The sequence below is a fragment of the Camelus bactrianus genome, chromosome 1 (genome assembly GCF_048773025.1).
Source record: "Camelus bactrianus isolate YW-2024 breed Bactrian camel chromosome 1, ASM4877302v1, whole genome shotgun sequence".
NCBI classification, from domain to species: domain Eukaryota; kingdom Metazoa; phylum Chordata; class Mammalia; order Artiodactyla; family Camelidae; genus Camelus; species Camelus bactrianus.
Window position 1 is genome coordinate 43,993,150 of NC_133539.1, and position 12,252 is coordinate 44,005,401.

Here is a 12,252-nt window from a genome sequence, read left to right on the forward strand (position 1 = left end):
ATTAAGAATGCTTGAATACTGCCCTGCTTTATCAAATAGGATTGTTGTTATAAACAACATTAACTGACACCATTTCATTAAGTAGAAGACAATAATCAATTTCTTGAAAGGATAAAGGTAGCTAAAATAATAAAAGGAAGAGCCTAACAGGCAGATACAGGAAGGATAAACAGAAGGCAACAATGGTAATCTTAGCAGCAGGAACTCATTAATGTATCTCTAGTACTAGGGCATTGCCATCAGGATGATTTATCTTCTTGCATTCTTGAGTGACTTCATTTAAAATTCAAATTCCCATGAAAAGATAGAATGAGATTCATCTTGTTTAGATCACGTCTGCTTCCCCAGATTGGGTTCTATCTTTTGCTTTTACTCACTTCTCTTGCCTTGAATGCACAAAATGCTTGCCATCTGGTAATTATGTACTAAAAGAGTTTATGAAGGAGGAAGCAGCTTAACTTAGGCCATGTTCCTGGTTACGTTCCTCACCCAGTGGATTTGAGAGCACTATTCTAAGATTATGGAAAATTGATAGCAGTAAAGATTATTTTTGTTTTCCAATTATCATTTCCTCTTAGCTTATGATTTCTTAAGGAAAACTATGGAAAACATGAGTGGTTTAAGAATGAAACCCTAGGATGAAGGGAAATTATAAGAGAGAGAAGAATGGAACTATTAGAAGCTATTAAAATCACTCATGGAGGGAGTAACATGTGCAAATATAAAAGAACATTATGAAGAGCACCAATAACTGTGTCACATGAGCTTTATTATATCTATAGAAGTAAACTGTATAAAAATAGCTCAAAGAGCAAAAGTGGGTTAATAGTATTAAAAGTATTGTAGGTTTTGTGTTTCTGTAATGTGGCAAAAATACTAACTTAAAGAGGACAGAAAAATAAGCCGTAGTATATTCATACAAGGGAATAATATTTAGCAATAAAAATGATGAAATATTGATACAAATTATAACATAGTTATATCTCAATGAGGTTTTGTTATGGAAAATTTTTTAAACTTCAGATTCCAAAGAGTACATACCATTACGAGCTTCCATTTATATGAAGTTAAATAGCAGTAAAAACAAATCTGTGAGGATGGAAATCAGAAAAGTGCTTATCTCTGAGATTTAGAAGCAGAAAGAAAAGGTGGACAAAGTAGATGAAAGGATGACGATTGCCAACAGAATATGGCAATCTACAAAAAGATATAAAATAAACATTTTAAGTGAAAAATAAATTATTTAAAATTTAAAAATTCAGTAAATGTGAAAATTACTATTGCAGATAATAAAAAGTGATTAATCTAAAAAGTGAAAACAAAAACAAAGAAATGTAAATGGATGGGCCAATGAGAAAATAAATGGCAATGTGATATATATGAAAAATTAACTTTATAAGTAATTATAATTAATATAATTGGACTGTATAAATCTAGGTAAAATATACAACTTTCAAATGGTTAAAAATAAAAATATTCTCTTATGCTAATCTCACTATGAAATTGCACTAAACAATATATATAGAACATAGGACATAATGTTTGATGGAATTCACATTCTTTTAAAATACACATGTACTATTCATAATAGGAAATACATAATTTTTCCCAACCTTAATGAGATATAATTGACATACAACACTGTGTAAATTCAAGCCGTACAATGTGATGATTTGAAATACACATATAATAATGTGGAATAATTAACACATTAAGGTTAATTAACACATCTATCACCTCACATAGTTACCATTTTTGTGTGTGTTTATTGTGAGAACTATTAAGATCTACTATTTTAGCAAGTTTCAATTATACTGTACAGTATTGTTAATGTAGTTGCTTAGTACATTTGATCCACAGAACCTATGCATCTTATGACTGGAAGTTTGTACCTTTTTGGGGTTCCCTGAAGCCTGTTTATATAAGTTGGTGAACTTTGTCAATAAATGTTATGTGTCTTCTGACTACTCCCTCATCTGCGGTTTCCCCATCTCTCTCCCTCTCCTCAGTCCTCCCTATTTCCTGAGACACAACAATACTGAAATTATGTCAGTTAATAACCTTTCACTGGCCTAAGTGTTCATCTCTCACTTTTAAAGCAAAAGCTAGAAATGATTAAGCTTAGTGAGAAAGTCATTTGAAAAACCTCGATAGGCCAAGAGCTCTCAGACCAAACAGCCATTTGGGAATGCAAAGGAAAAGTTCTTAAAGGAAGTTAAAGTGCTACTCCTGGGAACACACAAATGATAAGAAAACAAAATAGCCTTATTGCTGATAACACAGAAAATTTTAGTGGTCTGGATGGAAGATCAAACCAGCCATGATGTTCCCTTAACCCAAAGCTTAATCCAGAGCAAAGCCTTAACTTTTTTCAATTCTATGATGGGTGAGAGAGGTAAGGAAGCTTCAGAAGAAAAGTTTGAAGCTAGCAGAGGTTGGTTCATGAGTTTTAAGGAAAGAAGCCATCTCTACAATGTAAAAGTACACAGTGAAGCAGCAAGTGCTTAGAAACTGCAGCAAATTATCAGAAGATCTAGCTAAGGTAATTAATGAAGGTGACATGGTGACACTAAACAACAGTCTTTTTTTAATATAGATTAAACAGCCTTGTATAGCAATAAGATGCCATCTAGAACTTTCCTATTTAGAGAGAAGTCAACATCTAGGTTCAAAGCTTCAAAGGACACACAGACTTTCTTTGTGGGGGCTAATGTAGCTGTTAAATTTAAGTTGAAGCTAATATGCAATCTTTATGAAAATCCTAAGGGCTTTAATAATTGGAACTGTCATGAGGTCACTGGGTCAGAATTCAACAGAAGCCAAATAGCAGGGTATGATCAATGAAGTGGATGCTGATGGCAATGGCACCATTGACTTCCCAGAGTTTTTGACTATGATGGCTAGAAAAATGAAAGATACAGACAGTGAAGAAGAAATCTGTGAGGCATTCTGAGTCTTTGACAAGGATGGCAGTGGTTACATCAGTGCTGCAAAACGACGTCACATCATGACAAACTTAGGAGAAAAACTAACAGATAAGGAAGTAGATGAAATGAACAGAGAAACAGAGATTGATGGAGATGGACAAGTCGACTACAAAAAATTTGTGCAGATGATGACCGCAAAGTGAAGAGCTACTTTCAACTCTTTCCCCATCCCCAGAAGAAGTGAATCTTTTACTTACCTCTTACCAAAAAAAGTTTATTTTCTCATTCTTTTTCTATATAGCAAAACTGAATGTCAAAAGTACCTTCTGTCCACACACACAAATAAATCTGCATGTATTGGTTGATGATCCTATCCCCTAAAGATCAAGCTACACATCAGTTTTCTGATATAAATACTTGTCCTACCTTAATGATAAGGAAGCACTTAGTGGACTCCTTGCAGGTCCATTTTGCCCATGATTAATACACTGTTTGGGCTGGCCCAAATTAGTATGCTAAATCTACTCAACCTATGCTCTATAAATGGAACAACAAAGCCTGGATGACAGCATATCTGTTTACAAACATGGTTTACTAAACATTTTAAGCCCACTGTTGAGAACTACTCTTCAGATAAAAAAATTTCTTTCAAAATATGACTGCTTGTTGACAATGCATCTGGTCACCCAAGAGCTCTGATGGAGATATGCAATAATATTTATATTGTTTTCATACCTGCTAACACAGTATCCATTCTGCAGCCTATGGACCAAGGAGTAATTTTGACTGTCAAGTTGTATTATTTAAGAAGTACAATTTGTAAGTCTGTAGTTACAATAGATAGTGATTCCTCTTATGGATGTGGGCAAAGTAAATTGAACACCTTCTGGAAAAGATTCACCATTCTTGATGCTATTAATAACATTTGTAATTCATGGGATGAGGTCAAAATATAAACCTTAACAGGAGTTTGGGAGAAGTTGATTCCAATTTTTATGGATAACTGTAAGAGTTTCAACACTTCAGTGAAGGAAATGACTGTGGATGTGGTGGAAACAGCAAAAGAACTAGAATTAGAAGTGAAGCCTAAAGATGTGACTAACTTGCTATAATCTCATGATAATACTTGGATGGATTAAGAGTTGCTTCCTATGGATGAGCAAAGAAAATGGTTTCTTGAGATGGAATCTATCCTGGTGAAGATGCTGTGAGGATTGTTGAAATGACAACAAGGGATTTAGAATGTGACATAAACTTAGTTGATAAAGCAGTGGCCAGGTTGGAGAGGACTGACTCCAATATTGAGAGAATTTCTACCATGGGCAAAATGCTGTCAAACAGCATTGCCTGCTGTAGAAAAATTGTTCCTGAAAGAGTCAATTGACATGGCAAACTTCATTGTTGTCTCCTTTTAAGAAATTGTCACAGCCACCCAACCTTTAGCAATCCCCAGCCCTGATCAATCAGTAGCCACTGACATCAAGCAATATTCTCTAGAACCAGCAAAAAAGATTATAACTTGTTGCAAGCTCAGATGATGGTTAGCATTTTTTTAGCAATAAAATATTTTAAATTATGTACATTGTTTTCTAGACATAATGCTATTGCATACTTAATAGACTAAAGTATAATGTAAGCATAACTTTTATATGTACTAGGAAACAAACAAATAAAAAATTGTGTGACTCTCTTTTTCACAATATTTACTTTATTGTGGTAGTCTTGAACCAAACTGGCAATATCTCTAAGGTATACCTGTACACAGACACATACATACACACTCCAGTTGTTTATTAATAATGTATGTAAAATACAAAATGTTAATGAGAATATAAAACAACCTGAATATTAATAGAATTTTATTGAGAATGTAAATTGATACAAGTACTTTGTAAGGCAGTTGAATATACAGCGAATTTATGTCTGTACAACTACATTCCTAGGTGCATTCCAGCAAAAAGGCATTCATTTGTTCAACAAAAGTCATGCATTAAATTGTTCTAAGCTATAGAATTCATTGTATTTCTAAACTTAAATCTACTAAAATTTTTATTGCTAATAAGGTAGACAATATGCTACATTCATACAACAAAATAGTTTACAACCATGAGAATGAATAGTATAAATAAACACAATGAAAAGAATGAATTTCATAAATATAATATTGAGCGAAAGAAGCCAGAAACAGTTTTATGTGTTAACTTATCTAAGGTATTGTCTTCAGTATTCAATCAAACACTAATCTAGGTGTTGCTGTGAAGCTATTTTGTAGATGTGATAAAAGTCACTTATCAGTTGACTTTAAGAGAAATTATCCTAGGTAATCTGAACGGGCCTAATCCAATCAGTGGAAAGTCCTTAAGAACAGAACTGAGGCTTCCCTGAAGAAGAAATTTTGCCTTTGGTCTGAAGCTTTAGCCCATGCCTGAGAGCTCCAGGTTTCCCTTCCTGAAGGCCTTGCTTAAGGACTTTAGACTTGCCTAGCCAGCCCCCAAAATCATACAAGGCAATTTCTTGTAATAAACTTCTTTACATAAATCCCACTGATTTTGTTTCTCTGCTTGAACCCTGACTGATACAAAGATTATATTTATACACAAAGTACACCAAAAGGCAAAACTAATTTATGTTGTTAAAAATCAAGATAGTGATTACTCTTAGTGAAATGTAGTAATAGGGAGGGAAAATAGGTATCTTCCAGGTGGCCAGTAATGTTCTGTCTCTTGATCTCAATGTTGGTTACATGGGTGTTCATTTTTATTAAAATTCAGCTAAACTCCAAGTTTATTTACTAGGTATACTATGCCACTTTTCTGTATGTTAGACTTCAATAAAAAATAGGAAAAACAGAAGTTTGGGATTGTGAGAATCTGGGAGTTCACAGGATGGGTGAGCATGGCTTAGCTTTCTCAGTAGGAGATTGCCCACATGCTGATACAACCACTTAATTGTTGCAAAAGGCCATTTCTTTGATTGTTGAAAGTTTCTAGAGGCCAGAATCAACTGCCACTACTGAGGCAACATGAATGGAAAGAGTAAGCCAATAGTTGGAAGAGATTTCCTTGTTCATTCTTACTACCTTCCAACATTCCTTTGGTATTTCCTATTTTTACAACCTAATATGAAGCTGCTAGCAAAACAATCTGGGCATGAGTTTGCAAAGTTCCAGTCTCAGGATCACAGAGGAGAGAAAGATTGACTTAGAACTGAGAAGCAATAGCCGAAAAGCAAACAAACAAACAAACCAAAATAAACAATCTAGTATAGTTGTTGGGAGAATAAAACGAGATAATAAATTTGAGATTCTTAGCAATGTTTGGAACACTTTTACATATCAGAAAAAAAAGATTCATAGTTATTCATAACATTACAAACAGAACCTAAGAAACATCAGATGTTTCTTAGGCTAAGACATTTGGGCAAGTTAAACACATTGATTTCACAGTATAGATATATTTATTTATTCTTCCTGTATCTAACAAATAGCAGTGGCAAGACAAGTCAGAAAAAGAACTAAGAAATTCATCTGCCAAGTCATTTAGGAATATTGTAAGGAGAAAAAAAATGAGGCAAAAGGTCTATTAGTTTCTTTAATAAGGGACTCTAACTTACTACACCCCCTACTCTATCAGGAGTAACACTTGACCTCATGAATCATCAATCCAATATTTTAGAAATGATAGTCTGTTAGAATCAATCTAGCTTTGATCATTGAATTTTGCAATATTTATGTCCCTTGAAAATAAAAGGATGTTGAAAGATTCTGATGGTTTTCAGAATTGTAACAAATATAAAAAAGAATTTTGTCTACAGAGAAGGCTTGAATTCAGAATTATAACAAATGTAAAAAGAATTTTGCATACAGAGAAGGCTACTGTGTCAGTCAATTTAAGGCTTACTGCAGTAACAAACAGCTTCCTAATCTTAGTGCCTTCTGATAAACATTGTTAAATGTCTTGCTCATATCACATGTCCCTCTTAGGTCAAATACAGTTTGGCTATAAATCTTCTTTAACTAATATCCAGGATAAAGGCTGAGCCCATATCTGAGATGTCCTGGTAATGTAGTAGACACAAAGAAAACTAGACTCTTAAAGCTTTGTCCAAAAAGTAAAACAAGTTACTTTTGCTCATATTTACAGGTCAAAGCAAGTCACACAGATAAGTTTGACATGAGTTGAGCAGGAAATTATAATTTTTGAGTAAGGAGCTGCAGTGGATATTTTGAACAGTTTTGAAAATGATCACATTCTTGACAGAATAGCACTCAGACCATCTATAGTTATAGTACCAAACTATGACCTCAAGTTTGTTGAGTCAATTCAGTAAGAGTTTGATGAGAAGACTATGTATATATTATAGATTCAAACATAATTGTTTTACAGGATGAGCCAGAAGGTCAAAGCCTTCCTCACAAAGGTGTCCTGAAAATGATGCAATAGGGCAAGGAACTCAAAGAAAAATGAATATGGAGGTTAAAAAAAAGGTAAACATAGATTGAAAGGGATGAAAATTTAAGAAGAAAATAAAGTAATTGATAGTTTAAAAATAAAACCAAATTGATACTAAAGCCAAAAATAAAGATCATAAACTAAGAAAAGAAAACCTAGTGGGAATTAAAAGACTATAAAATTTGGATAAAGTTAGGAAATAGAGGAAGATATACAAATGCATCATTCCCAGTGTCTTCAGTTCCAAATTTTAAAAGAGTTGATGTGGCACTGAATAAAATTTCAGAGGATAACAATAAAAATTGACAGTAAAAATTAGCAGGATTGAAATTCATTCCCTGGTTGCTGAAGTTGATAGTTAGGTAGAAGTTGGAACTCCTGGGAACTCAACAAGAACAACAGGAAGATTGAGTTCACATAATTCAGTTTTAATGATAGATTCAGGATAATGTTGAACACTGAAACTTTTTACTGCGCATGAACATTACCTACAGAAGAGAGGAAACAAAAATATCAGCTGTGGCTGGGGGGTATGCTGATGGATTGCATTCCTGGGTTCCTGCTTGTTTTGGAGCTTTACTTTATGGAAGGGAATTTATAATCGCAAAATATTTTGTAGGACTTATTCTCAAAAGAGACCATAATGATCCTAGTGTTCTTTGGTATTTCACACATTCATGAAATAGCAAATTGTAACATAAATACCTATAGTAATAGCAATGGAGATGATTGCTTTGGGGCTATTGAAGCAGAAAATTGCAAGTAAAATTTGAACTTTGACAAACTGAGCCAGGAAATTGAGAATTATTTTGAATGATGATGTTATTCCTTATGGGAAGGAATGAGACCAAAGTGCAGCAGCATAGGATCAAGAAGTGGAAGAAGCTAACTGAAGGATAATGCAAAGGAGAAAGGAGAAAGAATCAGAATTAAATCCTCAAGTAAATCTGAAAACACATTTCCAGAAATACATTCGTCATAAACAGTTAACATGGTAACTGTATTATAATTACACATAATTGTGATTTTCCTTTTAAATGATACCCTTTCCTCTTTATCTGCCTAATTTTTCCTGGAGTAAACAAGTCTCTAAAGCTTGAGGTCTCTCCTACAGGAACTTTGGCCATTCTTTTGTGAATATGTGCAAATTCATAAATTAACAGGGGATACTTTTTTGTATATTAACCTGTAATTTAATACTTCATGATGGATATGATAGACATCCTCTGCCAATTGCTGCTAAAATACCTTATAGAAAAAAGCATTTATTTCAGGAATGAAAGATAATTCAACATCAAGTAATATACTAATATAATGTATTATATCAACAAAAAGGCCAGAAGGTTTTTACATTCATAATATATGCTAGAAAACAAATCACCTGCTAAAATACAGTCCTTATTAAATTGGTATAGATGTAACTCATTCTTTTTTGTTTATAACTGCATACAATTTTATATTGTAAATGTACTACATTTATTTATAATAAATATTTAAGTAAAATAAATTTGAAGCAAATAATACAAATATGGCTGAAAACTTAGTAAGAGCCTATTTACAAAGGTAAATAATCCTAAAAGTACTACATTACATTTTAGGAACAAGAGAGGATACTTACCACTATTATGTTTCAACATTGCTTGGCTGTTTCTAGGTAATAAAATTATAAAGGAAAATGAAATAATTGACAAATCATAAAAAAGGAGTTATAATTATCCGTATCTGGAAATAGTATAATTATCAGCATACTAACACATTCTATTATTAAGTTAATTTGTTAAGATAACAGTAATAAGAATTTTTTCCACATTAGACATTATCAGTTAGAAAAGAAAATTTTAAAAATTATTCTATTCACAATAGTGTCAAAAACTACAAAACACTTAGAAGTCATTTAGTAAGAAAGGAAAGGAATAAGACTTACATAAGAAAAAAGTATAAAATAGTATTATAGGGTATAAAATAAGATCTAAAGCAATGGAAAGAGTTAACATAGTTCTCTGTAACAAGAATTGTTAGGTAAGTTCCAGCAAATTTATAATACACTATCAAGCTCTTGAAATCAATGAGTTATATTTTTATAACAATTGTCCTGGAGTTATGTTTCTTTCAGTGTGTATGTTGACCCCTTGTATCTATCCTTAATTCTTGAAGATGCTGTCCTTCATTGTAACTGTTAGATAAAGATAAATTTTGTTTTAAATTTTTATACAATTTTAAAGGTTACACACCATTTACAGTTATTACACAATATTGACTATATTCCCAGTGTTGTATGATACATCGCTGAGCCTATCTTACATCATTGGCTGTACCTCACACTCTCCTACCCTTATGTTGCCCCCTTCACTGGTAACCAATAGCTTATTCTCTATGTCTGTGAGTCTGCTGCTTTTTTTTTGCTGTTGTTATAGTCACTAGTTTGTTGTATGTTTTAGATTTTGCATATAAAATAATATACAGTATTTGTCTTCCTCTGTCTGACTTATTTAGCTTAGCATGATGCCCTCCAAATCCATCCATGGTGCTGCAAATGGCAAAATTTTGTTCTTTTTGAAATAACTGAGTAGTATTTCAAAGTGTGTGCATGTGTGTGTGTGTGTGTATGTGATTCTTTATCCATTCATCTTCATTCTGTGGTCACTTAGGTTGCTTCCATATCTTGACAATTGTAAATAATGCTGCTGTGAACATTGAGGGGCATGTATCTTTTCAAATTAGTATTTTTGTTTCTTTCGGATATATACCCAGAAATGGAATTGCTGTGCCATATGGTAGTTCTATTTTTAGTTTTGTGAGAAATCTCCATGCTGTTTTCCACAATAGTTGCACCAATATACATATCCATCAACAGTGTACAAGGGTTCCTTTTTCTCTACATCCTCACCACTAGGCTCATCAGAAGAACAAATAAAGCAATTTAGATTCATATGAATAGTAAGTTAATTTCACAGACTATGATATTGCCAGCAAGAAATATATCAGGTCTTCAATAAGTTCTTGAAGTCACAGGCACGGATGTCTTCTGTATAACTGTAAGGACCAACAGAATGCACCTTTCAGACTCTCAAATGGTTTCTTTGTGCAATTTTACATAGTGCAGTGATTTTCAGCAACCTGTCTATTGTGTTATATTGGAGCTGATGGTACTGAGATTGAAATCCAAGGCCTGTAATACCCTCCTTGATTTGATCATGCCCCTCTGTGACTACTTTTCCTACACCTGACTTTGTCCACGTCTTATTGGTCCTCATAAGGGTCTTCTATCTTTTCCTCAAAGCTGTCAAACACTTTAAGTCTTCTGAACAAGTTATTAGTGCTATCTGAAGTACTATTTCCTAAGATATTGGAATAGCTGCCTCCTTTGTTATCCAAATTTTATACAAAGTATCACCTAATTTGAGAGACCTTAATTGACTAAACATTTTAGAGTAGTTCCTCATTTTCTTACTATACGCACATACTTTACAATGACACTTGATCTTTTTTCCATCAAGATTTGGGGTCCCTGTCCCCACCTTATGAGTCTGAGCTGACCTTGCTTTGACCAATAGAATATCAAGGAAATGAGAGAGTACCAGTTTTGAACACAGTCCACAAGAAGCCATGCTTTCTTGAAACCAGGGAAATAAGCCCAGGGATTATAAATCTGCTGGATTATAAGAGACACATGGCCTAGTTGTGCCTGTCATGCCAGCTGATAGCAGACCACATCTACTGTGACCATCCTAGATTCATCACTTCTAGTCAACTTACCATTGTCAGTTAGGAAGCCCAACTGATACCATCTGAGCCTGGCTCACATCAGCAGAGTGGTCCAAATGAATCACAGGCTCATGAGTAACAATAAATGCTTACTTTAAGCTGCTAAATTTGGAAGGGATTTATTATTCAGGAATAGTTAAATGATATAAACAACTGTTTTATTTTCTATTTGAATTAGTTATTTGTTAATTAATTTTATCACTGACTTAAATGAAGTCCATGAGAGGAGCACCTTGTCTTTTTCACTGCTGTATCCCCAGAGTATAGACATACACCTACACCTGTATCTATATTTATACCAATAACTGTATTTTTTTCTATTTATCTTTTATGAGAGAGTGATTTCAAAGAATGGTCACCAAAATATTATCATGATTTGCCTCACTTTGAAGATTTATGCTTCTGGCACATTTTATTTACTTATTTTCTTCTTTCATGTAAGATTTTTTTTAAATGAGCATTCATTTTATTTTAAAACATACATTTATTCTCAAAAATGAATTATTGCTGAAGTCAAATACAAATCTCCATTTTAATAATGTAAATGGGTTAAATTCTTCTATTAAAAGAACTATGAACTACAAAAGTTTTTGACTGTATAAAATATATAAAAAAAGAGAGCTAAAAACAAAATTTGGAAAGGGAAATACTAGAATTATGCCAAAGATATTTCAGGCAACTGTAAATAAATAAGGTAAAGTCAAAAGTTGACATTGGAAAGTAGAAATTAAAGGAAAAGAAGTTAAAGGAGACAAAATGGATTACTGAATTTTGAAGGGTAGTGTAAAGTACTATAAATATGTATTATCTGTAAACATTTTGGGGCAAATTCCATGGAATTGCAATTTAGAAAGACATATTTTATAGAGATATAAAGAGAAAAATGCCCTAAATAAGAGTCAATAATATAATATTCCCTTAAAAATATGACAAGGATAAATCATGGCAATAATAATAAAGTAATAGACTTAACATACATGAGTGTTTAAAATGTGATTAATTTCCTAAAGAAGAAATCATAGAGTTCATAGCTTTCATTCTGTTAAGACAACAAAATAGTAGGAAATAAAAATTAAAAATTAAGCACAAAAAATGAAAACAATGAAAAT

The 12,252-nt window shown here is 32.8% G+C and overlaps 1 pseudogene; it reads left to right on the plus strand.

Moving 5' to 3' along the window:
• Nucleotides 1-2,788: 2,788 nt before the first annotated feature.
• Nucleotides 2,789-3,130, plus strand: LOC123611710 (calmodulin-like; annotated as a pseudogene).
• The last annotated feature ends 9,122 nt before the right edge of the window (nucleotides 3,131-12,252 follow it).